The sequence below is a fragment of the Triticum dicoccoides genome, chromosome 4B (assembly GCF_002162155.2).
Source record: "Triticum dicoccoides isolate Atlit2015 ecotype Zavitan chromosome 4B, WEW_v2.0, whole genome shotgun sequence".
NCBI classification, from domain to species: Eukaryota; Viridiplantae; Streptophyta; class Magnoliopsida; order Poales; family Poaceae; genus Triticum; species Triticum dicoccoides.
This window is the reverse complement of record NC_041387.1, coordinates 361,333,938-361,361,875: the sequence shown is the minus strand read 5'-3', so window position 1 is coordinate 361,361,875 and position 27,938 is coordinate 361,333,938. Positions and strand designations below refer to the sequence as shown.

Genomic DNA, 27,938 nt, shown 5'->3' with positions numbered 1-27,938 from the left:
ATGAGAATTTCGGGACTTGGAGAAAAACAGAGGGGGGAAAGTCAACCTTCGGTCCAGATCTAGGGTTCGGTGGCGCGGTTCGAGGTAGGCGGCGGCTCGTCGGATATGGGGCGCGCGGCTCGCCGGAGCACGTGGGGGCCGCGGGATCTGGCCGGAAGGAGGTAGTGGGGGCGTGGTGGAGGATGGGCGCGGCGGCCGGGGCACGGGCGACGGGCGGAGGCGGCAAGGTCCGGTGGTGCGGCCAGGAGGCAGCGGCCGGACGGCAACGGAGGAGTGGGACGGGCGCGACGGCGTGGGGCCGAGCGGGCGGAGGCGTGGAGACGCTCGGGGGAGCGGGAGGCACCGGCTCGGGGAGGGCCGACCTCGGGACCGGCGGGCTGTCGGCGGCGCGGGTGGTCGGGCGCCACGTGGCGGACGGCGATTGGCTCAGGCACGGCGGCGGTTTCATCCAGCTCGGGCTGGACGTGTCCGGCGGTGGAGAGGGAGCGGGGCTAGGGTTTGCCCGAAAATCCGGAGGGGAAGGTGTTTTTATAGGTAGAGGGAGTTAGGAGACTCCAAATGGGGTGTAGTTTTCGCCCACACGATCGTGATCGAACGACCGAGAGCATGGAGATGACTTAGATGGGTTATTGGGCTGTTTTGGAGGCTGTTGGGCTGCATTACCAAAAGAGGGCTTTGCGGTTACCCGGTTAACCGTTGGAGTATCAAACGACCTCCAAATGGAACGAAACTTGACAGGTGGTCTACCGGTGGTGTACCAAGGCCACTTGGCAAACCCCGGTCCATTCCGAGAACGTTTAACACCCGCTCACAAAAAGAGACAAGAGGGGTGCGCCGGTGCATGTGGGAGTGTCGGATTGCAAAATGGAGAACGGGGAAAATGCTCGGATGCATGAGACGAACACATATGCAAATGAGATGCACATGATGACATGATATGAGATGCATGACATGAACAAAATGCAAAACGAAAGACAAAACCCAACCACGGAGGGAATATCTTAACACATAGCCGAAAATGGCAAGAGATGGAGTTACAAATATGGAAAGATACATCCAGGGTGTTACAATGCTCCACCACTACAAGAGGATCCCGTCCCGAGATCTAGGACTGAAAGAACTCCGGATATTTGGAACGGAGGTGATCCTCGCGCTCCCAGGTGGCTTCTTGGTTGGAATGGTGTGACCACTTCACTTTCAGGAATTTGATTGACTTGTTGCGAGTCCTGCGCTCGGTTTCTTCAAGAATAGCAAAGGGGTGCTCATGATAAGAGAGATCTTCTTGGAGGTCAATTTCTTTGAAGTTGATAGTGCGCTCAGGAGTCTTGAAGCACTTGCGAAGCTGTGACACGTGAAACACATCGTGCATGTTTGCAAAGTTGGACGGAAGCTCAAGTTGATAGGCGAGATCGCCTCTTTTGCCAATGATCTTGAAAGGACCCGCGTATCTAGGGGAAAGCTTCCCTTTGATACCAAAGCAACGAGTGCCTTTCATTGGAGAGAAGCGGAGGTAGACATGGTCTCCGATTTCAAAAGCCACATCACGGTGCTTGTCATCATAATAGCTCTTCTGGCGCGATTGCCTGGCCTTGAGATTGTCACGAATGACTTTGCACATTTCTTCGGCTTCTGTGATAAAGTCGTTACCAAGAAGTTGGCGTTCACCAGTCTCGGACCAATTGAGAGGAGTACGGCACTTCCTGCCATAGAGAATTTCGAATGGGGCCTTGCCCGAACTTTCTTGGAAGCTGATGTTGTAGGAGAACTCGGCATATGGAAGACAATCTTCCCACTTCATACCGGAAGAGATGACACAAGCCCTGAGCATATCTTCAAGGATTTGATTGACTCGCTCAACTTGGCCACTTGTTTGAGGATGGAAAGCTGTGCTGAAGCGAATGTTGGTGCCCATGGCCTTCTGAAAGGAGTCCCAGAACTTAGAAGTGTAGATGCTTCCACGGTCTGAAGAAATCGATTGTGGAATGCCGTGCAAGGAGACAATCCTGGAGGTGTAAAGCTCTGCCAACTGAGATGCTGTGATAGATTCTTTGATTGGAAGGAAATGAGCCACTTTAGTAAGCTTGTCAATGACAACGAAGATAGCATCATTTCCATGCTTAGACTTGGGAAATCCAGTCACGAAGTCCATCTTGATATGATCAAACATCCATTCCGGAATAGCAAGAGGTTGGAGGAGACCAGCTGGTCGTTGGTTTTCTGCTTTCATCCTTCGGCAGACATCACATTCATTCACGAATTGAGCAATCTCTCGCTTCATTCGAGTCCACCAATACGACTGCTTGAGGTCATGGTACATCTTCGTACTTCTAGGATGAATGGATAGAAGGGAATTGTGTGCCTCGTTCATAATAAATTTTCTCAGATCGCCTTTAGGAACCACAATTCGGTCCTCGAAGAAAAGAGTATCTTTGTCATCAATGTGGAAGCACCTGTATTTCGAAATGCCCTTGTCGATACCACGTTTCACCTTTTTCACCATGGTATCCAGGAGTTGTCCCTCGCGAATTTGATCTTCCAAAGTAGGAGAGACTATGAGGTTGGCAAGAAAGCCTTGAGGAACAACTTGAAGATTCAGTTTGCGGAAAGCTTCACAAAGGTCCGATTGGAAGGGCTTGAGAATTAAGCTGTTGCAATAAGCCTTTCTGCTCAAAGCATCTGCAGTCACATTCGCCTTGCCTGGAGTATATTCAATACTTGGATTGTACTCTTGAATCATTTCGACCCATCTAGTTTGTCTGGGGTTGAGGTTGGGTTGAGTGAAGGTATACTTGAGGCTCTTGTGATCCGTGAATATGTCCACTTTCCTTCCCAACAAGAGATGTCACCATGTTATCACAGCATGGACAACTGCCGCCAACTCAAGATCATGAGTGGGGTAGTTCTTTTCGTTGGGCTTCAACTGACGAGGGGTATAGGCCACAACTTTCTGCTCTTGCATTAACACAGCACCGAGACCTTGCAAGGAGGCATCACAGAAAACTTCGAGTGGCTTGGATTCATCAGGAGGAGTCAAGATAGGAGCTGAGACAAGCTTCTCTCTGAGGGTGTTGAAAGCAACGTCACACTCAGGCGTCCAGATATACTTGACATGCTTCTGGAGGAAGTTGGAAAGAGGCTTTGCAATCTTAGAGAAATTCTCAACGAATCTTCAGCAATAGCTTGCAAGACCAAGAAAACTGCGGAGCTGCTTGACATTCTGAGGAGGTTCCCAATTCACAATGGCAGAAACCTTCTCGGGATTAACAGCAATGCCCTTGGCGGAGATGATGTGACCAAGATAAAGAACTTCATCAAGCCAAAACTCACATTTGGAAAACTTCGCATAGAATTGATGCTCTCTGAGCTTGTCGAACACCAACGCAAATGTTTGGCATGATCCTTCTTATTCTTGGAGAAGACCAAAATATCATCGAGATACACCAGAACGAATCCATTGGTGTAGGGGTTGAAGAAGAAGTTCATCATGCGAGAGAACGTTGGAGGATCATTGACAAGGCCGAAAGACATGACAGTATATTCATAAGAACCATAGCTTGTTCTGAATGATGTCTTGGGAATATCTTGTTCACGAATGCGAATCTGATGATAACCCATACATAGGTCAAGCTTGGAGAATACTTTAGCACCTTTGAGTTGCTCAAATAGATCATTGATGTTGGGAAGTGGATACTTGTTCTTGATTGTCTTGTTGTTCAATGGATGGTAATCGACGCACAGTCGGTCCATGCCATCCTTCTTCTGGACAAAAAGAACTCCACAACCCCATGGAGATGAACTCGGTCTGATCAAACCCAGACACTCTTGTTCATCGAGCTATTTCGTCAATTCCTTCAGCTCTTTAGGTCCAAGCTTGTATAGACGCTTGCAAATGGGTTCAGTGCCAGGCACAAGATCGATAATGAACTCGACTGGCCGATGCGGAGGCATACCCGGAAGCTCTTCTGGAAAGACATCTTGGTACTCACAAACGACTGGAATCTGAGATATGGCATATAGCCCGCCCATCTCAGTTGGAGAAAACAACCGAATGGTTTCATCATGAGCGGCATAGATGATAACATCCTCAAAAGAGTGTGTCAATTGAATCTCTCTGGCAGCACCATCAAGTTGAGCTTTGTGCTTAGAAAGCCAGTCCATCCCGAGAATCAGATCGATATCAGAGTCACCAAGAACAATTGGTTTAGCCAGAAATTTATAGTCGCCCATCTTGATACCGACATTCGGAACCATCATGCTATAGCTCAAACGCTTAGCCCGAGAAATAACTTGCATAGCTATAGGTAATTCCTCTGTGTCAAAATTGTGCTTCGATGCAAAAGGATATGACATGAAAGAATGCGATGCACCGGTATCAAATAAGACTTTTGCAGGAATTCATTAACTGGAAGATTACCCATTATCACGTCAGTAGATTCCTCCGCTTGCGTGACATTCATCATGTTCACCTTTGCAGACATGGTATTATGCTTGACCACTGCATTGCTTGAAGATCTCACAGGAGGAGGAGGCAGAAGGCGCCTTTGGTTGAAGCACTTGTTCGTGTAGTGACCTTTCTGCTGGCACTTGTTGCAAGTCACCTCTTAGAGCGGACGATGATAAGGAGCATTTGACCTTGGAGCTTGAGAATTTGACTTGTTCTGATATCCTGGGTTGGTGGGTGGGAAGATCCACGACCACCTGAGTTCTTCTACTGGTAGGGATGACGAAACGGAGGAGGAGGAAGGTAGAACTTCTGCTGCTTAGCTGCCACTTTTGAGGAAGAAGAAGACTGAACTGCATCCCTGATCCTCTTCTTAGAAGCCTCACACTTGAGCTAAGCACCTTCTTGCTTGAGGGCCATGTTGTAGAATTGATCGAACTGAGTAAGCTTAACAAGAACGAGAGCTAACTATAGATCCTCTCTAAGGCCACCTCTGAATTGATAGATCATACTCTTTTCATCAGGAACGTCTTGTTTAGCGAAGCGAGCAAGTTTCTGAAACTGCTTGTTGTATTCGTACACACACATGCTGCCTTGCTTGAGATTGCGGAACTCCTCACGCTTGCTCTCAATAATACTGGTAGGAATGTGATGAGCTTTAAAGTCCCGACAGAAGTCAGTCCAAGTAATCACTCTACCTCCTCTGGAATCTTTGTATTGCTGGAACCAATCAGCTGCTTGGTCCTTGAGCTGAAAAGAAGCAAACTTGACGTAGTCCTCAGGCCTGACATTGCTACATTCAAAATGCTTGTTGATATCCACGAGCCAATCATCGGCGTCTGTGGCCTCGGCACAGTAGCTGAAAGACTTTGGCTGATTTGCAAGGAACTGGTTGAGGGTAGGAAACTGAGGCTGATGGTTGAACTGCCCTTGACCTTGATTCCCTTGGTTGCCTTGGCCTTGATTGCATTCATGCATGACCTGAATCATCATCTGAGCATTGGCATTTGTGGCTGCCATCAAAGCTTGCCATGCCTCCGGAGGCGGAGGTGGAGGTGGAGGGTTCGCCTGACTCCCATCATTGCGTTCTAGATTCTGACGCGTTGGCGGAGCCATCCTGAAGAGGGTGACATCCGTTAGCATCTTGATAGACAGATAGACAAGTTGAATCAACGGATAGAAATTGCAACATATAGTCTTCACAAAACATTCGAACAAGGATGAACGAATGAATTCCCAAAGCTAACATCACACATCCATTAAGGTGAGAAGCCACTTGATAAGGGGTTGAAGAATGAAATAACAAGGTACAACTGGAACAAATAAGTGGTAAGGATTACCCAATCACAAACCAAATATCTGCGGGAAGAAATGCTAAGAGCTACTTGAAACCCACGTATAAACTCCCAAAACTTTCTGGTTATGCAATCAGGTGTTGGAGATACAGGGGAAGCAATATATCTCACCCAAACTAACAATCCCTACATCCAGCTGTATCCATCCATCAACACATAACCAAGAACTTCGGAAATCGTGTACCTCAACCTTCGAAAAGCATCCGTTAGACGAGTTATGGCAATACTCCCGAACTCCCCAGTACTGGGTGACGTCGAGGTTATCTCACCAACAAATGCATAAAAGAGATTTTCGATGTCAGCAAAACTCAGGTATTCCAGAACTGCAACGATAAAATTGTGACGACAACACCTCAGAGCTCAACTCCCCGGGACACTGCCACAACCCCTAAATGTCAGGAGGCACCAAGAACAATGTTCTCATCACAAAACCATCGGAACGATTCCAAGATACCCGCGTGATCCTAAATTTTTTTTAGTGAAATTTGAGGAGAGGAAAGTTAAATCATCTACTTCAGGATACCTCACCAGAGCGACGAAGGGACTGAGTAGTAAAAAGAATCCTACTCTCCGATATATATAATCCTAAGACTCAAAACATTTTTGATCTAGACTAAACAACGCCAGCGATTCAATCAAGCAGAGGGGCTCCTAAGTCTGGGATGGCTCTGATTACCAACTTGGAACACCCACGATGCGTCTATATCTCTCACGTGTCGAGGCACGACCTAGAGGCATAACCGCATTGTAGGTTTTGTCGCAAGAAGGATCATCTTCACACAATCCCATGTAATGAACAAGAATGGTATAAAGAGAGTTGGCTTACAATCACCACTTCACACAATACATAAATTAATCCATACATCATTCAAGATACACTCATAGACCAGCTACAGTCAAATTCAAATGAAAAGAAGATAACCCCAAATGCTAGATCCCTGATCGTCCCAACTGGGCTCCACTACTGATCATCAGGAAACGAAACATAGTAATGACCAAGGTCCTCGTCAAACTCCCACTTGAGCTCGATTGCGCCACTTGCACTGGTATCCTCGGCACCTGCATCTGTTTTGGTAGAATCTGTGAGTCACGGGGACTCACCAATCTCACACCCGCGAGATCAAGACTATTTAAGCTCATAGGTAGGAAATGGGTAAGGTGGTGGAGCTGCAGCAAGCACTAAGCATGTATGGTGGCTAACATACGCAAGTGAGAGCGAGAAGAGAAGCAACACATCGGCCGAGAAGCTAGAAGTGATCAAGAAGTGATCCTGAAACTACTTACGTTCATACATAACTCAAACCGTGTTCACTTATGGGACTCCGCCGAGAAGAGACCATCATGGCTACACACGCGGTTGATGCATTTTAAATTAAGTCAAGTGTCAAGTTCTCTACAATCGGACATTAACAAATTCCCATATGCCTCATAACCACGGGCACGACTTCCGAAAGATAATACCCTGTAGGGGTGTCCCAACTTAGCCCATCACAAGCTCTCACGGTCAACGAAGGATATTCCTTCTCCCAGGAAGACCCGATCAGTCTCGGAATCCCGGTTTAGAAGACATTTTGACAATGGTAAAACAAGACCAGCAAAGTCGCCTGATGTGCCAACAAATCCCGATAGGAGCTGCACATATCTTGTTCTCAGGGAAACACCGGATGAGACTAGCTATGAGTAAAACTAGCCCTCAAGTTTCCCAAGGGGGCCCCGCAGGCAGCTCAGTTCGGACCAACACTCGAAGGAGCACTGGCCCGGGGGGCTAAATAAAGATGACCCTCGGGCTCACGAAAACCCGAGGGAAAAAGGCTTAGGTGGCAAATGGTAAAAGCAAGGTTGGGCCTTGCTGGAGGAGTTTTATTCAAAGCGAACTGTCAAGGGGGTCCCATAAATCACCCAACCGCGTAAGGAACGCAAAATCAAGGAACATAACACCGGTATGACGGAAACTAGGGCGACAAGAGTGGAACAAGACAGCAGGCATAAGGCCGAGCCTTCCACCCTTTACCAAGTATATAGGTGCATTAATTAAACAAGAGATATTGTGATATCCCAAAAATATCCATGTTCCAACCAGGAACAAACTTCATCTTCACCTGCAACTAGCAACGCTATAAGAGGGGCTGAGCAAAAGCGGTGACATAGCCAAACAACGGTTTGCTAGGACAAGATGGTTAGAGGCTTGACATGGCAATATGGGAGGCCTGATAAACAAGTGGTAGGTGGAGCAAACATAGTGATAGAGCGGGCAACTAGCAAAGCAAAGATAGATGTGATATCGAGGGTATGGTCATCTTGTCTGCAAAGTTCTCAGAGTTGACGAAAGCTTGATCCTTCTTAGTGTACTCAACAGGTTCCTCGTTCACGTACTCGTATCCTAGCTCTACCCAAGGCAATAACACAAGCAATGGAACAACAATCAAACACAGTGTAATGCACAAGCAACATGATGCAATACATGGCATTATATGCACGATATGATATGCAATGCATAAGCGTGCTCCGGAATGGAAAGAATGATCAAGGCATCTACTTGGCAAACCAAGTATGCCACTGGAAAGATGAGGTTATTTCGGTTGAAAACGATATAAAGATCACCAGAATCGGATGCACGGTTTGCAAATGGCAAGCAAAACACGAATGACACAAATCTGCGCTTAACAGCACGATAGCAATTAGAATACATCAAGGAACTATGCTACAGCACCCGAACATAGCAAAAAAGCACATGGCAGTGATCTACAATAGATTCTTGACAAAAGACGAACACTGAGCTATGGCTAATTCACACAATAACAGGTTCAAACAAGCATGGCAAAAGTCCAAAAGATATCAGCTTCACAGACCTAGTGAAAATACTGAACATGGCAGAAACAGCATCAGGAAGCAAAGTTTAGGGTAAGCCAACATCATGCTACATGAATATATCATAGAAACTTAAGGCATGGCATGATACTACTGGATGCATAGAACAAAAGTCCCTTACAGACCATGAGCCAAAAAGGATCGTAAGATATGATGGCACCCATGTAAACATAGCAAGTTTTCGTTAACAGATTCAGCAAACAGAGCATGGCATTAACAGAATTATGAAGGCATCTTTGCGAGCTCGACTCATTCATTACAAGTCATTGCATGACAAGATAAGCATAGAACCAACAATAAGACATGTTTATGAAACTAAACATGGGAAGAACAAGCTCATAGCATGCAAGGATCAACTACAACAACCTTGGCAAAATTGAATAACATGTAAACAATCTGCCAGGAAACATTTTATAGCAAAAGTAGAGCAAGACAATGACATGATAGATCACTCCATAATTGCAAACAGGGGCATGGATGGACAGATCATAACCATATGCTCAAAATATCCTTACTGAAGTATCTCAAAATATGCATGGATCTCTCTGTAGCATCAAGTTTACATGGCATCAAAATAACAGCAGAACAGGGAATGAAATCAGCAACATCACGAAGCCTAGATTGCATGCTTGTTATAGACACCACATTGATCACACAAATAGATGGTATACACCCCTTCAAAGATGGCATGGCATAGCCCAAAACACATGTAGAGATCATGCTCATAAGGTGCCGACATCAAATGCAACTAAAATGACAAAACATCAAGTTCTGATAAGTAACAGCAGTAAACATCATATATCACTCTTTCAACAATGATTTAGGCATCATAATGATCTCAAACAGACATGACACAATGGAAAAAAATGAAGAGCATCTCATGATGAACATTTTGATATATCATGCGCAAGAAACGGAGCAGTATGCAAGGAGATATGATGCGATGAACGGTGCCACATAATATGAGAATTTCGGGACTTGGGAGAAAAACAAAGGGGGGAAAGTCAACCTTCAGTCTAGATCTAGGGTTCGGTGGCGTGGTTCGAAGCAGGCGGCGGCTCGCCGGATATGGGGCACGCGGCTCATCGGAGCACGTCGGGGCCGCGGGATCTAGCCGGCAGGAGGTCGTGGGGGCGCGGTGGAGGACGAGCGCGGCGACCGGGGCACGAGCGACGGGCGGAGGCGGTGAGATCCGGCGAGGTCCGGCAGTGTCCGGTGGCACAGCCGGGAGGTGGCATCCGGATAGCGACGGAGGAGCGGGACGGGCGCGGCGGCGCGGGGCCGAGCGGGCGGCGGCGTGGAGGCGCTCGGGGGAGCGGGAGGCGCCGGGCTCGGGCCCGGCGGGCTGGCAGCGGCGCGGGTGGCTGGGCGCCACGTCGTGGACAGCGATTGGCCCTGGCGCGGCGGCGGTTTCGTCCGGCTCGGGCCGGACGTGTCCGACAGCGGAGAGGGAGCGGGGCTAGGGTTTGCCCGAAAATTCGAAGGGGAAGGTGTTTTTATAGGTAGAGGGAGCTAGGAGACTCCAAATGGGGTGTAGTTTTCGCCGACACGATCGTGATCGAACGACTGAGAGCATGGAGATGACTTACATGGGTTATTGGGCTGTTTTGGAGGGTGTTGGGCTGCATTACCAAAAGAGGGCTTTGCGGTTACCTGGTTAACCGTTGGAGTATCAAACGACGTCCAAATGGAACGGAACTTGACAGGTGGTCTATCGGTGGTGTACCAAGGCCACTTGGCAAACCTCGGTCCATTGCGAGAACGTTTAACACCCGCTCACGAAAAGAGACAAGAGGGGTGCACCGGTGCATGTGGGAGTGTCGGATTGCAAAACGGACAACGGGGAAAATGCTCGGATGCATGAGACGAACACGTATGCAAATGATATGCACATGATGACATGATATGAGATGCATGACATGAACAAAATGAAAAACAAAAGACAAAACCCAACCACGGAGGGAATATCTTAACACATAGCCGAAAATGGCAAGAGATGGAGTTACAAATATGGAAAGATACATCCGGGGTGTTTCACGTCATGAGGCTCCGCCTTGGCCTGAAGCACAACTTCACGGTGATGGGGCATGCGCACTTCTGCCTGAGGCTCTTCTGTCTCAACGTGGGTGAAGAATGCTGGGTTGAGAGGGCTGGTAAGGCCGCAAAGTCCAGCAAGGCCGTCAAACGGCCCCTGTGTGGGTTGCCGGCGGGAGTGGTCCCGCGGAGCAACAACTCTCACCGGTCCGGCATTATTGCCATGATGCCAGACTTCAATGCACACGGCCTCAACCCGGCCTGGGCCGAGCCCCCGGTACACTGAGTGCAGGAGTTCTTCGACAACTTGTCAGAGGGCTATGCCCACCCCGAACCAGAGCTCATCCAAGACACAACCAAGGAGGATTTGGACTACATCACCGCCAGAGTGGCAGAGGAAGCACTCGCCAGGAAGGCCGGCAGCGCTGGCGGCGTGGAGGACGAGCCTGACGTGAATATGGAGGAGAAGGAGCTCTCCTGATCGGTGGAGTCTGCCGGGGAGGCCAGCGGCGCTGGTGCTGAGGCTCCCCTTGTTGAGGAGACGGACAACGAGTCGTCCGAGGAAGATACCGAGTTGAATGATCCTCCGCCAACAGGGAGACGCATCCTGCGGCGGGCTAGCTCTGGTGAGCCGGTCAGGCCCGGCAAGACCGCGCAGTGGCAACTGGCCCAGGAGCAACTTGTGCGCCGGACGAAGGCGATGAAGGCCGCAGCAACGACGAAGACGGCAAAGGCCGCGATGGTGAAAAGGATGGTGAATGTCTCCGCCTCGTCCAAGAAGTGTTGGACTCCATCTCCCTCTGCTTCTGCCTCGGTCAGCACCCTGGAGGCCGACTTTGACCTCAGGTCTTTTAGCCTGAAGTGGAAGAGGAAGCCGATGGAGGAGGAGGTGGAGGACGAGTAAGTATTTCTCTCCCCTTCACTCCCTGTCCTTACGCCTGCATCATCCTCACTGGATTTGGTGTTGTCTTCGCAGGTACGCGGAGACGCTGGCCCAGAGTGCGGCGAAAAGGGCTAGGGTCTCAACAAGCGCGAGCCCGGGGTGGGTACTTCGTGTATGCCGTTGGTGGTGGAGAGCAGCCCGGACAGCAGCCCCCAACGCAGCCCACGCCTTAGCCCCCAGCGTAAACCCATCACTCACTCCTTCATCGATGAACACCGGGGTGCGAGGCGTTGATCCTGACCTTACCGGGTTTGTAGGAGAAGAACAACAGCAGGAGGAGCCACTGAAGGCCACACCTACCATGCCACCCCCCTCGACTACGCCGCCCCGAGGGGCGTCCCTAGCACGGGCATCCACCGCCGAGCCCACACACATGGAGGAGGAGGACGCAAACTTGGGTGCCGGGGATTCTGCCCCAGCAACAAAGGCTGGCGGGGAGGGCGCCACTTCTTCCCAGCCCGGCGTAGGTAAGTCGCTCGTTTCCCGTCCGTTGGGGATATGACTATTTGTGTAAGCCGCCCAGGAGGGGCCGGGTTACACAAAGAAGACTTACCAGAGAAAATCCCAATACCAAAGTATGAAGATGGCGGCTCATAGAGGGCTTAAGGCCCGCAGGCGACTTAAGCCCGTTGTAGTAAACCACCATGATGGCATAACTTGCATCATAAGGTAGTTTTAACTAGTCACCGATCCGAACACTGTTATAAGCCGGCCGGGACTCTGTAGGCCGCAGGGCGTCAACCCGTGTATATAAGGGGACGACCTGCTGGCGGCTTAGGGCAAGAAACAACTCATCGAGAACCGGGCATAGCGTATCTCGCTCCCTGGTCATTGAAACATCAATACCAACCCAACTACACGTAGGCCTTACCTTCACCGTAAGGGGCCGAACTAGTATAAAACCCTCTCGTGTCCTTTGTCCCGATTAACCCCTTCAAGCTTCCTAGTTGCGACGGCTCCACAACTAAGTCCTTTCATGAGGACATCTAACGTGACAATTCCACGACAGTTGGCGCCCACCGTGGGGCCAGCGCACAGTGGATTTGAGTTCTTGAAGGGCAACTTCGATGGGCTCAAGGGATACGTAGTGGGCCGGATGACCAAGAGTCGTCGTGGCAAGATCTACATCGACAACGAAGGCTGGGGCCCCGACGCCGGCTCAATTGAGTACGGGTACCGGGTCCCCTTCGGAGGGATCCACGTCTTCATCGGCCGGATTGGCGAGCCGGGGCCTGAGCCGGACAACTGCACCGACCTCGTCGAGACGGCTTAGCATGCGAAAACCACCCGGGCTCAACCCGACATGAAGCGTGTCTTTGTGGGCTGTGCTCACGAAGAAGAGCTTTCCAAAAATCCTGAAGATGGTGGTGAGACGGCCGTCCACTCTGACGGTGATTCGTTCACCGATTCAACAGATTCTCTGTATCAAGTTCAAGATGGTGTGCTCGGGGGCTGTTCCGATGGCTTCAGTATTCTGGACCCCTGTGAGTCGCCAAATTGGGCAGGAGTCTTCATGGCTGGGACTCAACCCGGTCAAAACTCTACAGCCGCTACTGCAATTACGTCCAGGATAGGAGCGGCCGGGGCAGGAGGCCCTGTGCGCCCGCCGGCTCAAGTGCTGATAGACCTCATGGACAAGCTTACGACCCTGTTAATGGCCACGGTTATTCCTGCGAACAAAGATGAGCATGACGCGGAGGTGGCACGGGTACGTGAGGAGATAGCTCAGGCCAAGGAGGCCTTGGCAGCTGAGGATACTAGACTAGCTACGGAGCGGGCGGCTCTCAATGCCCGGGCACAACGTTTGCAGTCAGAAGCTTACCAGCTCACGATGAGCTTAAACGCGTCCAATGAGGTAATGAGGAGGAGACACCAGAAGACCCAATCCCGGTTACCTCTGAATTATGACCCTCGGGTTCTTTTCGCTACACCCGGAGCTGACCCAAGTAACCCGCCAGATGCCAATCAGCTTATGACATCTAGAGCAGGAGGACCGGCTCAGCGTCGAGAGATGCCACTTCCTCATATGAGCATGGCGCCGCCACGTTATGTGTCGATACCGCCGGGTCACTTTTCCAACCCCATGGAGAACTTAATCGCAGCATCAGCGCGTCTGGCGGCTCTCCCAGTGGATGGTGATGATCCAACAGCGGTGGAGACCCGGAGAATCAGGGAACTTGTCCAGACGGCCCTGGCTCAGCAAGAGACCTATTCTTATAGCAGGGATAGGATTCATTCAACTCTTCCACCTTGGTTAGCACCGCCTCGTCAGAACCGGAGTCCGAGTTACAGCAGGCACATGGAATCTGAAGCTTTGCCAAGCAACGCCCAACGCCGCGACCAACATGGTGGCTATAACCCGGTGCAGGACCAAGTACGTCAGGAGAACGAGCAGGCGGCTCAGCTGGCGGCTCAGCTGGCGGCTCAACAGGCGGCACGTCAGAATATTACAGAGTATCCATCGACTTCCACTGAGATGGGAGTACCCACCAGAACCGGTGGTGTTCCTTGTTTGATACCGGCTTTGTGTAACGTGCACCTGCCCAAGGACTTCAAGGGACCTCGAAAGGTGCCTAATTACACGGCCTATTTACAACCTGGAGCCTGGATTGAGAGCTATGAGATGGCCATGGAGCTGTTGGAAGTCAGTGATGCGGCAATGGCTAAATATTTCACCATGATGTTAGATGGAACGGCCCGGTCTTGGTTAAAGAGTTTACCACCCAATTCCATTGGTTCGTGGGAGGAGTTAAAAGCCCGTTTCATCCAGAACTTTAAGGACACCTGTAAGCAGTCTATGTCAATCGTGGACTTGACGAATTGTAAGCAAGGGGAGGGCGAATCCATCACCCATTGGGTACGCCGGGTCAAGGAGATAATTCATTCATGTGATAAGATGGATGCCGGCTCTGCAGTCCTCATGTTGGAGAAAAATTGCAGCTTTGAGCCGCTGAGGCAGAAACTGGGGCGCCTTAAGCGTGACTGCAAGGATATGGGCACGCTAATGGCGGCTTTAGTCAAATATGCTGATTTTGATAGTACCAAGGATCCTACGTCTGATGATGAGAAGACAGGGAAGGGAAAAATGAACAGCAATGGAAAGGGTCAATAGCACAACCCGGGGAATCAAAGCGGCAATAAGAGTAAGGCGGACAGCAACCCGGAGCTTGTAGCCAACGCTAATACACAGCGTAACAATCAAAGACGTAAGGGTAAGTGGCCTCGATCCGGCGGGTCAGGCCCATCTCTTGAGCAGCTACTCAATGAGCCCTGCCCAAAACACGGCACTCGGGAGCACCCCGCTACACACCTGTGGAAATATTGCACGATCATGAAGGCGTTTAAAAATTTCAATTCCTTTGATGGTGGTCATGGATCGGGTGGCGGTTCAGGGGCTGGCGGCTTCATGGCCCGGGTGGTGGTTAAAATTCCGGTTTTCAGGGACAGCCGGGCGGGAATAATCAGTAGCAATCTGGTCAAGGAGGACAACAGCAGCAGTAGTTGGGTTATCAGAGCCATCCGAAATAGTTGAGTGGTGGGCAGTACCATGTGTTTACCACTAGCTTATGCAAACGTGACTAGAAGGTTCTTAAGAGAGCCATAAATTCCGTTGAGCCGGCAATTCCTCGTTATTTGAGATGGTCAGAGCAACCCATCATATGGAGAAAAGAGGATCACCCTCCCCGAGTTGATAATCCGGGTCAGTTAGCCTTGGTGGTGGCACCCTAGGTTGGTGGATATAAATTCACTAAGGTACTCATGGACGGAGGTAGCAGCATCAATATCCTCTATTATGATACTTTCCAGCGCATTGGGTTGACTGAGAAGAATCTGAGAACATCCAGCACTGTTTTCCATGGGGTGGTTCCAGGCAAGTCAGCTTACCCAGTTGGCAAGATTGAATTGGAGGTGGCCTTTGGAGATGAGTATGATTCCAGGGCTGAGAAATTGATGTTTGAAGTGGTCAAAATTTGGAGTCCATGTCACGTTTTGTTTGGGCGACCGGCTTATGCTAAATTCATGGCACGGCCGTGTTACGTTTACTTACAGCTCAAGATGCCGGGTTACAAGGGCACCATCACTATGCATGGGAGTCAAAAGGTGGCTTTGGAATGTGAAGAAGGCGACGCGGCTTACGCTGAGACTGCTTGTGCCGCGGAGGAGCTTAAGTTTTATCAAGACAATGTTGACCCGGCGGATATGACCTCCCTCAAGAAACCAACTACTGAGCATGACCCGGCATTGAAGTTTAAATCGGCCGCTGAGATAAAGCTTGTTGACTTTACCCCAGGAGACGCCTCTAAGCAGTTCAGTATCAGTGCCAACTTGGATCCTAAATATGAAAGCGTGCTCATCGAGTTCGTCCGTGAGAATCGGGACATCTTTGCATGGAAACCTTCTGACATGCCGGGTGTATCGAGGGAACTCGCTAAGCACACTCTTAATATTGATCCATGGTATAAGCCGGTCAGGCAGTTTCTCCGACGGTTCAACGAAGAGAGACGGAAAGCTATTGGAGAAGAGGTTGCCCGGCTCTTAGCGGCCGGGTTTATTGTTGAAGTTTTTCATCCGGAGTGGTTGGCTAACCCGGTGTTGGTGCTCAAGAAGAACGGGCACTTGGCGGATGTGCGTGGATTACACGGACATAAACAAGGCTTGTCCGGCTGATCCCTTTGCTCTCCCCCGTATTGATCAAATCATTGATGCTACGGCGGGTTGTGAACGTTTGAGCTTCTTGGATGCTTACTCTGGTTATCATCAGATCAAGATGGCAGTTAAAGACCAGGAGAAGACAACTTTCATCAATCCGTTTGGGGCCTTCTGTTATGTATCTATGCCGTTTGGACTCAAGAGTACCCAGGCGACTTATCAGCGATGTGTGCAGAACTGTTTGCACGATCAAATTGGACGTAATGTTCATGCTTATGTGGATGACATCGTGGTGAAATCCAGAGAAAAGGAAACCTTAATATCCGACTTAAAAGAGACCTTTGACAATCTCCGGGTTTAAAAGATGATGCTTAACCCAGCCAAGTGTGTGTTTGGTGTACCTGCAGGCAAGCTGTTGGGTTTTCTGGTGTCAAACAGCGGCATTGAAGCTAATCCGGAGAAGATCACGGTGATTACCTCTCTGGCTAAGCCGGCGTGTATTAATGATGTTCAGCGCCTGGCGGGACGTGTTGCTGCTTTAAGCCGGTTCATAAGCCGGTTAGGGGAGATGGCCTTACCGCTATATCAGATGATGAAGAAAACAGACACTTTCGTCTGGAGCGATGCTGCTAACACTGCCTTTGAAGATTTAAAGAGACAGTTGTTTGAGCCACCGGTTCTTGTGGCTCCCATTGATAGAGAGCCGCTATTATTATATGTGGCTGCTAACTGGCGGGCCGTCAGTGTTGCCATCATGGTATAGCGAAAAGAGGCAGGCAAGGAGCATCCGGTTCAAAGGCCGGTTTACTACATCAGTGAGGTGCTCATTGAGTCTAAACAAAGGTATCCACATTGGCAGAAGCTTATTTATGGTGTGTTCATGGCAAACCGGAAGCTGAAGCAGTACTTCCAAAGTCATCCTATAATGGTGGTAAGTTCAGCTCCTTTGGGAGACATCATTCAGAACAGGGAGGCCACAGGACGAATCGCCAAGTGGGCTATTGAGCTTGGGCCTTATGATTTTAAGTATATGCCCCGTACTGCCATCAAATCTCAGGCCTTGGTGGACTTTATCAATGATTGGACAGAGTTGCAGGCACCTGAGGAGAAGCCGGACAATACGTATTGGACTATTCACTTTGATGGGTCCAGGCATTTAGAAGGATCAGGGGCTGGAGTTGTTTTAACTCCCCTCGAGGTGACAAATTTCGTTATGTGCTCCGGCTCATGTTTCCTTGTACTAACAATGCAGCTGAATACGAGGCCTTGCTCCATGGTCTCCGGATGGCTAAGGAGATGAATTTAAGCCGGGTAAGATGCTTGGGCGACTCAGACCTCGTGGCTCAACAGGTCTCAGGCACGTGGGATTCTAAGGATCCCCTTATGGCGGCTTATCGTCGTGAAGTAGATGTTGTAGCTGGGTACTTCAAAGGATATCAGGTGGAGCACATTGATAGAAGGAAGAATGAGGCGGCTGATGCGTTAAGCCGGCTGGGCTCTCAGCATAAGCCGGTGCCGCCTAACACCTTTCTTGATGTTCTGCATAATCCTTCTGTCAAGGTACCTACAGAGGAAGAGCTTGCAGTGCCAGACCCGGAGGCACAGTTGGTGGCCGCACTTCACGTCATCCTAGATTGGACATTGCCATACTTGGCTTATATGACCCGGGGAGAGCTGCCTGAGGATGAGACCTTGGCACGACAAATTGCCAGGCGGTCCAAATCCATGACAATTGTTAATGGCGAGTTACATCGCCTCAGTGTCACAGGGGCGTTCCAGCGTTGTGTGTCACCTGCAGAGGGTCAAGAGATACTTCGAGAGATCCATGAAGGAGATTGTGGTCACCATGTCGGCTCAAAGTCTCTGGTGGCTAAGGCCTTCTGTCATGGTTTTTATTGGCTGACGGCTCATGCTGATGCGGAGGACCTTGTTAGCAAATGTGACGGATGTCAAAAATTCTCACGACAAGCTCATGTGTCGGCTCAAGAATTGAGGATGATTCCAAGAGGTCTCAGCAGTCCGGGGGCTTGACATGGTGGGACCCTTCAAGGGGTCTAAGGACAAAAAGACACACCTCCTGGTGGCAGTGGATAAATTTACAAAGTGGATTGAGGCAGAGCCGGTCAGTCAGTGTGATGCGACCACGGCGGTTCAGTTCATCAAAAAGGTGATCTTTCGTTTTGGTTTTCCACATAGCATCATAACTGATAATGGCACTAATCTCTCCAAGGGTGCAAAGGAAGAGTTTTGTCAACGAGAGCATATCCGGCTTGACGTTTCGGCTATTGCTCATCCTCAATCCAATGGTCAAGCAGAAAGAGCTAATCAGGAAATTTTAAGGGGTATCAAACCACGGCTCTTGGTCCCCTTACAGCGGACTCTGGGTTGTTGGGTGGAAGAGTTACCCTCTGTGTTGTGGAGCATCAACACTACGCCTAACAGATCCACGAGTTATACACCTTTTTTCATGGTTTATGCAGCAGAGGCAGTTCTGCCAAGTGATATCCGGGATGATTCGCCCCGGGTGGCGGCTTACGTTGAGGCTGATAATGAAAAGGCTCGACAGGAGGCACTTGACTTGTTGGATGAGGAGCGAGACTTGGCAATAGCCCACTCAGCGATTTACCAGCAGGACCTTCATCGCTATCACAGTCGCCGGGTCAGAAGCAGAACATTTCAGGAAGGCGACTTAGTGCTCCGGCTCATCCAGGATCAGTCCAATATGCACAAGCTATCCCCTCCTTGGGAAGGACCCTTTGTGGTCAGCAAGAATCTGAACAACGGGTCATACTACCTCATTGATATTCGAGAATACAAAGACTCACGTAAGTTGGAGGAGGAGACCCGTCGGCCGTGGAATATCGCCCATCTTCGGCCTTACTATACTTGAGCCACCGGCTCCTAGGATGTATATATTTTTGACAATGTACATATTATATAAAGCAATAAAGCAGGACCTTTGTCCTTTTTTCCCATAAAGAATGTTTTTATGTCTTCTTTATCAGGTGATGGACACTGCCAACAGGGAGCGGATCATATCTGAATCCGGCTTTCCCTTTGGACCGGCTTGAGATCATATCCGAATCTAGCCATGATTAATTGGGGGATTCCAATTCAAACATAGGTCGTATCCGAACCAAAGAGAACATAGCTGTCGATACCCACTTGATCGGCATACTGCCAAACCCACTTGGGGGCTTCTTGATCATATTTGAATCATAGCTTAACCCCTTTGGGTCTGATGTGGATCGTATACAAATCAGCGTCATTAAACAAATCTCATGGTCACTTGGGGGCTTCCTGTTCAAACATAGGTCGTATTCGAACCAAAGAGAACATAGCTGTCGATACCCACTTGATCGGCATCGCCAAGCCACTGGGGGCTATATGATCGTATCCGAATCTTAGCTTAACCCCTTTGGAACGGTTTACTGATCGTATTCGGATCAGAAGCTTGTAAATTATTTTGACTATCCTGAGACCTTGGGAAAACATTATAAGATGTTTTTTGTCTTTCCGGTTTAATATTGGTCACACCAGGTTGTTGAGTACCAAGTGAGCATTAAGTCAGCAGGAAAGGTTATCAAAAGATCGCAGGTATGCTATTATGCTTATGCTAAGCAAAGTATAGTCATAAATTGGCCTGTGTAAGGTGCCTTTGGTTCGTTTCCGGGTTACAAATACTTTATGTGACCCCCGGTGTGATAAACCGCCGAGGGAGCTTTTGTTTGTTTCATGTGGAGGATAAGACAAGCAAATTTACCATCAGGGAGACAAACGATCAACACAAGCTGGAAATATATAACAATGGCGGCTTATGAAAGTATTAAGCGCCATAAAACATGCGCAAAGGCATGACAAAAAATTAGAGGTTTTTCTTATCCTATTACAAGACTTCCTGGGTCTGAATAAGTGAAGCATTGTTTTTTGCAAGACACCTGGCGATTCACTCCTTCGGCGGGCTTGAAGCCTCCGGGTTATCCTTCTCTGCTTCTCCGTCGGCTGTTTTGTCCTGGAAAGTTGACGAGGCCCAGTCAATGTCGCTCAAAGCTTCAAACTCAGCTTCATCATCTATTAAACCGGCTGGGCCCACTTCAGGGGCAAAAGTATGCTTACGAATTGGAGGGATCAGACTGATTTGATCATATGGAGCATTTGGAATTCTCCGGTTTTCACTGTCATAAGCCGGTGCATACTTGCTAAGATCAGTGCCGTTTCCAATAAGGGTTGTCACGGGACGTATGGCTTTGACACATGCGGTGAAGTCATGGTCGTCAAATGCAGTGCTGTCCTCCTTCAGACTTGGGTATCCAAGGGCAAGGTCGGCCGGGTCTAGTTCTGGGAGCCATGCTTTAGCCCGGCTCAATGCGGCCACGGCCTCGGCTCTTGAGGACGCCCGCCTTAAGTCTTGGATCCGCTGAGGAAGAAAAGCAAGGCTCTTCAACACGTCTTGCAGAAGGCGAGGATGTGGAGTTGATAAGGCTACAATGGCCAAGGCGCGTTGTGACCCGGAGTATAGCTGTTGCACTAAGGTGTAAACTGCTTTAAGCTTGATCAGCATGTTTTGCTTCAGGTTGGTACTCCTGGGGCCTGTATGTGCATAGGCATAACAGTCAACCAGAAGTAATTATTACAATAGTCATTGTAAGGTTACGAGGTTTGAAGTTTTGCATGATGACTTACCAAAGATGGCTGAGATCATTTGAGATATCTGCCGTTTTAAGTCGGACAGCTCGGTTGTTGGTTCTACAAGAGATGCTTCTGCTGTCTCGGCCCGAGTCACCAGGGAAGCCTTCTCATCAGCCCAAGTTCTCTTTTCCGACTCGAAATTCTTCTTCAGCTTCTCATTTTCAGAGACACTGAATTCAAATTTGGAGTTAGCCTTCTGAGTCTCAAGTTCTTGAGTTTCCAGACGGCTCTTCAGGACAGCAAGCTCCGACTCAAACTGACTTATGGCAGCCTGCATTGACACCAGGTTATGGTAGGGATTATAGTAAGGTAGCATTCAAGTCCCAAGCACTTGACAGGTAAATATACTTGGCACTTGGGGTCTAATGTATGCTGAAGAATTTTAACCTTATCCTCCCGGGTTACACATATTAAGTCTCAAGCACCTTACAAGTAAAGATACATGACACTTGGGGACTAATGTATATTGCAAAATTTACAACTATCATATTATAACCGGGTTAAATATATTCTCTTTGAACCGGTTCAATTAATAAGTAAAGCATATTTCTAAGTCTACAGCATATTTATTCATATGCGATAGACTTGGGGGCTGGTACAATATGTAATACTCAGGTAAAAAGTATAAGTTATACCTCAGATTTGTGCTGTATTTGTTTTACCATGTCCATTTCCAGGTCACGGCTATTATGCACTTGATTCAGATAGCCCGAGACTATATCACCAATGCTTAAGTGAGTGTAATCAGTAATGTCCTGCTTGGCTTTTTGGCGTTAGGCAAGTTCTTCCTTGGCGGAACATTTGGCAAGGACGGTAGGCCGCCCTGGTTCAATGAACTGAGACCTCACAATCTCCACTTCCGGTTCATTTGTCTTGACCGGGCTAGGAGTCTCAGGATCATTTGTGTTGAGAGTATCTTCAGCAGGCGGATCAGAAGTTGGCACTGGAATATCAGAAGCCGGATCAGGCGGCGGCTGATGGGCAGAGCTGTCTGGAACAGATGCATTAATCATCGGTTCAGTTATAATCGAGTCTTGGGATGGCTTATTCTTCTTTACCCTCTTGCTGGGTTTTACTTGCATGCTGTTAACAAAGGCAGAAGGAGGAATACGCAAGCATGGGTAAAGAAAAATTCAAGGTACATAAGGTTACATTACCCGGGAGCAGTTTTGAAAACCGGCATATTTGGCTGCATGGATTCACCGGAAGAAGGAGAGGTATCCTGATAATTGGAGTCAGACGAATTAAGAGGATGACGAATTAAGCCCGCTAAAGGTAAAACGGAACGTAAATCGGAGATAACCTCAGTCCGACGCTTCCTGGTTACGTCAGGTAAGCCAAAGGAGAGTTCCGCATCCTTGTGGTTCCGGGTCTGCCTCCGGTTCTCAAGTTTTTGTTGCTTCAAAAGAAATTGAGGATCTTGATAAGAAAGAGCATGTGAAAATCTTACTCTCCGGGTCACCCTTCGGATCTTTTGCTTTGGCAAAGGCTTTGAGTCAGAGGAGATTATAGTTACCTCTTCATTGGCTGCTTGACTATTCCCCGTACCCTCCTGAAGGGATAGAATGTCAGACATGTAATAACAAGGGAATTAAGAAAATTTAAAGATTACCTCTTCATCATCCTAAGAACTATCCTCTAATCCGAGTAAGTCGGAGGCACTGGGTTTCTTCTTCTTTGAGGCTCCCGTCTTGGCGGCTTTCCTTTCGGCTTTCTTGGTCGTCCTGGCTTGTTTGGCAGCCTCATGGTCATATTTGGCTTTCCAGAAGTTATCATCGGCCTGTGGAAAAAGGATAAGGAATTATGAGTACCAAAAAAGGTATAATATAGCAAAAAAGTATTTATTACGATTGATAACTTACTGCAGGGGTCGGGTTATTCTTGCAAAAGGGAAGTGAGCCGAAGGCGTTGCTCGTCACAATGCCCTCCTTCAGTAGCGACTGGGTTGTAGCATCCACCACGTCATCTGGTAAGTCGTCAGAACTATGGCGTAACGGGTCATCCTTTTCGCCTGTATAAGTACACATTAAGCCAGAACGGCGGCTTAATGGAAGTACTCGCCAAGTGACCCATACTCGGACTAGATCGATGCCATTTAAACCAATTCCCAAGAGAGTTTTGATCTTCTTGATGGTGGGATTGATAGGCAGACATTCAACGGCCGTCAGTTTGTCTGGTAACGGATGGTTGGATTCAAGGCGCAGGGCGCGAAAGCCGGGCAGAGGCTTCTCATCAGCCGGAGAAGTGCCCTGACAGTAGAACCACGTTTGGTTCCAAGATTTTGGGTGACTCGGCAGCTCAGCATAAGGAAAAAGGCAATCTCTCCGTCGTTGGATCGAGATGCCACCAAGCTCAAGACTGGGCCCGTTGGCACATTCATTTTGCCGGTTCATATAGAAAAGTTCTCTGAACAATAGCAGATTTGGCTCCTCTCCCAGTTACACCTCGCAGAAGACTTGGAAATTGCAAATATTTGACACGGAATTGGGTCCGATGTCTTGAGGTCTAAGGTCAAAGAATTCAAAACTTCCCTGAAGAATTTTGAGCCAGGAGGGGCAAATCCCCGGCTCATGTGATCCGTAAAAACTATCACCTCCGCGTCCTTGGGATGAGGCTTCTCTTCAGACGGGTCAGGGACACGATAAGACATGACCTCCCTTTTTGGCAGATGGCCAGATTTCATGAATTCAGCCAGTTTACTCTTGGTAACTATGGATGGGACCCAATTGCAGGTTACAGGGGCCTTGGCCGCCTTAGGAGCCATGACAACAGTTGGCCTATGATAAAATAAGAAGATCCAATTCAATTTTAACATCAGGGAGGAAAATCTTAATTATTCAATGTGGCGGCTTAGGAAGGGGCCTAATGATATAAGGATGACTGTGCAACAATATTTAAGCCGCTACAAGTATCAAGCGCAGTTCAAAATTCTTCAGGTCATGAGGAGCAACTAAGGTTTTGTGTCATTTATTTAAACTGGACAGCTCGACAGTTGTGTTTAAGGGCATCTACCAGAAAGAAGTTTTCCGGGGGATAAAAACAAGTTCCACAGATGACAGTTATTATTCTGGATCAAAATATTGCTCTGAAAGGAAAATTTTCTAGACCTAAAAACAGGGCAGAGAAGTTCATACACTCGAAGAGGGTTTCCAAACAAGGGAAAGGAGATCTATTTCTATGCAAGATCAACACAAACAAGTACCGCAATAGTTCTACATAGTTTTTACGATCTAAACAGGGCATTGGAGGTAAGAACTGGCGAGGGTTTGCGTCGGGTGGTGATGAACGCCGACGAACTCGACAAAGTCCCAATGCAGATCTAAGAAAGGGAAGGAGAGGAACTCACGAATGCGGACGAGCTGTGGAGGTTCGCCGTCGATCTCTGGTCAGAGTCAGGTTGATGTAGCGTCCTGAGTCGATGAAGACGAGGGGTTCGACGGCGGTAGCGGCGGAGCTCGAGAGGAAGCAAGAGGAAGAGGACGACTAAAAGAAGGAAGAGTGAAAGACCTAGGTCACCCTATTTATAAGGAAAGACTGATCGGGATGGCACGAGAAACGATGAGACCAAAACATCATTATCCAGCGGCCCCGACGCCTCGGTTCTCGGGATGGTCAGTAAAGGCAAAGATCCGTTGGAAGATATGATGGAGTCAAAATAAGTTTTATTGAAGATGACGTCATGGTGATTTAACCCAGATCCAGATGATGACGTCACGGCGGGTTAAAATCTTCATGCAAGACAAAAGACTAAGGACAGTTCCATAAGGTATTTCAAGATTGACATGAACAGGTTGAAATCAATCTGGGGCCTAATGTTGGGGATATGACTATTTGTGTAAGCCGCCCAGGAGGGGCCGGGTTACACAAAGAAGACTTACCAGAGAAAAGCCCAAGACCAAAGAATGAAGATGGCGGCTCATAGAGGGCTTAAGGCCCGCAGGCGACTTAAGCCCGTTGTAGTAAACCGCCATGATGGCATAACTTGTATCATAAGGTAGTTTTAACTAGTCACCGAGCCGGACACTATTATAAGCCAGCCGGCACTCTGTAGGCCGCAGGGCGTCAACCCGTGTATATAAGGGGACGACCTGCTGGCGGCTTAGGGCAAGAAACAACTCATCAAGAACCGAGCATAGCGTATCTCGCTCCCTGGTCATCGAAACATCAATACCAACCCAACTAGACATAGGCCTTACCTTCACCGTAAGGGGCCGAACTAGTATAAAACCCTCTCGTGTCCTTTGTCCCGATTAACCCCTTCAAGCTTCTTAGGTGCAATGTCTCCACAACTAAGTCCTTTCACAAGGACATCTGACGTGACAATTCCACGACACCGTCCATGTTCTTTCTTTTTCTTGAACATTGATCTTGGCTCCACCTTACTCTTCTCCTCAGCATCTAGACTCTTCCTCGGCGGAGCAGGAAAACATCGATATCGTCATTGAGGAGGTCGCCAGGGACGCCAAGGCCGAGGCCCACAGGATCGCCACCGAGAAGGCCCCCAAGACAGCCTTCGAGGAGGCCGGCAAGGCTGCTGTCGAGGAGGTCGGCAAGGGCGCCACCGAGGAGGCCGCCAAGGCTGCTGCCGAGGAGGCTGGTGAGGGTGCCGCTAAGGATGCCGGCAAGGGGCCTGCCGGGGAGACCGGCAAGGCTGCTGCCGAGGAGGGGGTGGTCGACGATCAACCCTCCTCCTCCGCCGCCTCTGGCTCGGGCAGGTAGGTGAAGGTGGGCGACGACCTGTTCGTCCACCTTCCAGGGACGGCGGGGACCAGGGCGCCGGCCGAGCGGGAGGTGTTTGACGACGAGGGGCTCGCTTCCGCCGGGCTCCAGGTTGTTGATGAACCGAGCGCTAGTGGTGGCGGTTCTCAAGAGGAGCGGCTTCTTCGGGCCGTGAGCGCCGACTTCCAGAAGCTCCAAGCGCTCCACCGCGCCCGTCTGGACAAGGTGAAGTCAAGGGTGGCACTGGCGGACAAGGAGGAGGCGGACCTTGAGGAACGCATTACCGTCAGGCCCACGAAGAGCTGAAGGCTGCCCAAGATCTGCAGGCCGAGCGCAAGAAAGAGCTCATCTTGAAGCAGGCTGATGTCGAGAAGGCCCCGGAGGCGGCGAGGTAACAGGCCGCCAAGGACGGGGCCGCCTGGCACTAGCACCAGGCCGAGCTGAACTCCCAGGAGCAGGACCTCGCCGCTCGTGAGGGGGCGCATGCGGCCACACACTACGGCAAGGATGAGGAGGTCGAGAAACTGGTTGCGCAGCGGACCCAGGGGCTGGAGCAGAGGCACAGGGAGGCACTCGATGCTCAAGCCCTGGTCCACTATGACAAGGTGAAGGAACTGGAGGTGGAGCAAGATGGCCTGAAGAACAAGGTCCTAGAGCTGGCAAAGGAGAAGGACAAGATCAGCAGCGCCTTGGCGGAGGCGCAGGCTGTAGCCCTCGGCAAGGCCAAGCTACTCTACCAAGCCAACGACTCTGCCAATGACCTGAAGCTGAAGCTGGAGGGCCTTGAGGGGATGCTTTCGGGGGCCAGGGCGCGGGAAGAGTCCCTGGCCAAGGACTTGGAGGAAGAGAGGCAGCTGCGAAGGAATGACGCCACCGAGCACAAGGATTATGCGGAGGGCATAAACCGTTGGATCACTGCCTTGCTGATGTCGCCGGCAGGATCACCATGAAGCTGGCTACCAAGGGGATGCCAAGTGTGAGGTACGCCCCGGAGCCGAACGTGAGTCCCCATGTCGCACTGACCCTATTCTTCGAGGGTGTTCTTGAAGCACTGGAGCAGTTCTGCTCCAACCGGCAACTTATCTGGCCAACGAGTCCCGGAGGCTCTGCCAGGGCGCCCTGACCAAGGTGCTCACCAAGGTGGCATTCTGGAACCCCACCGTCAAGTTTGCCGACGCGCTGGAGAGCTTGACGGAGGGGACGGACCTCGCGGCGCTCAAGGAGTGCATCAAGCCCATCATCGACTGTGTCGATGGAGTCGAGAGGGTGGAGGGCCAACACTAGGACTAGGAACCCCGTTTCTCGTTGCCACTACGAGTTCAAGACCAAGACAATTTTATCTTACGTTAGAACGGCAGCGATTATTTGATGTAATATAACTCTGCAGTACTTTAATGTGATGCATGCTATTCCCCTGTTCGATCTTTCTTGGTATGTATGCCCTACGCTGAGTTGGATGAGCTTGCCGGCGCGTAAACCCAAGCCGCAACTTTAAAGGACGGATCCTCAGCGGGTGGCTGGGTGTGCTTGCTGCCAAGCAAACCACCTTACCGCTCTCAGCGCGGCCGCTTGAACTATTGAGTGGACTCGTGTGACGCCCGGGTGATTAAGCTACAGTAATCCCCACTAATGATGCCACGTCACCTTTGTCACTGTAGTTAATCTCGGGTTAGTTCAAAAACCAGTTCGAATTTCAAATACAAAATCGAGCAAACAATAAAAGTTTTCAAATATTAAAATTTAAATGTTCGGAGTGAACCAAATAATACATAGGTAATTATGGAGGTGAAACCACATTTTTATAAAATGTTTAAATGCTCAAAGGAAAATAAAACAGTAGCAAAAGAAATTAATTAAATGCCTTTTGTGTCTTGTAAAATATTAAACTATATTATTTAGGGATGAAGCATTTTGTGGTTGTGGCTTAATTTGTAAGAACAATTTAGGTGCCACTTTGGTATTTACTAAAACAAAAAAAATAAACTGCAACTAAAATAAAACAGAAAAGGTAAAGTAAATAAAAAGTAAAAATAAAACAAAAGAGAGTGGGAGAGGAAACCCCACTGGCCCAACTGGGCCAGCCCCTCCCCACCTGGCCCCCCTCACACCTGGCCCAGCCCCCTCTCCTGGCCCGGCCCAGCCGGCCGGCCACTTATCCACCTCTTCCCCCGGTCGGGAACCCTAGCCGCAACCACTCCTCCCCCCTATCCCCTTTCTCCCCCTCGCGCCGATCCGGATC

General features: G+C 49.4%; 1 pseudogene; it reads left to right on the top strand.

Annotated features, from left to right (window-relative positions):
- Positions 1-26,005, top strand: part of LOC119292675 — a 35,839-nt pseudogene extending 9,834 nt beyond the window's left edge.
- The last annotated feature ends 1,933 nt before the right edge of the window (positions 26,006-27,938 follow it).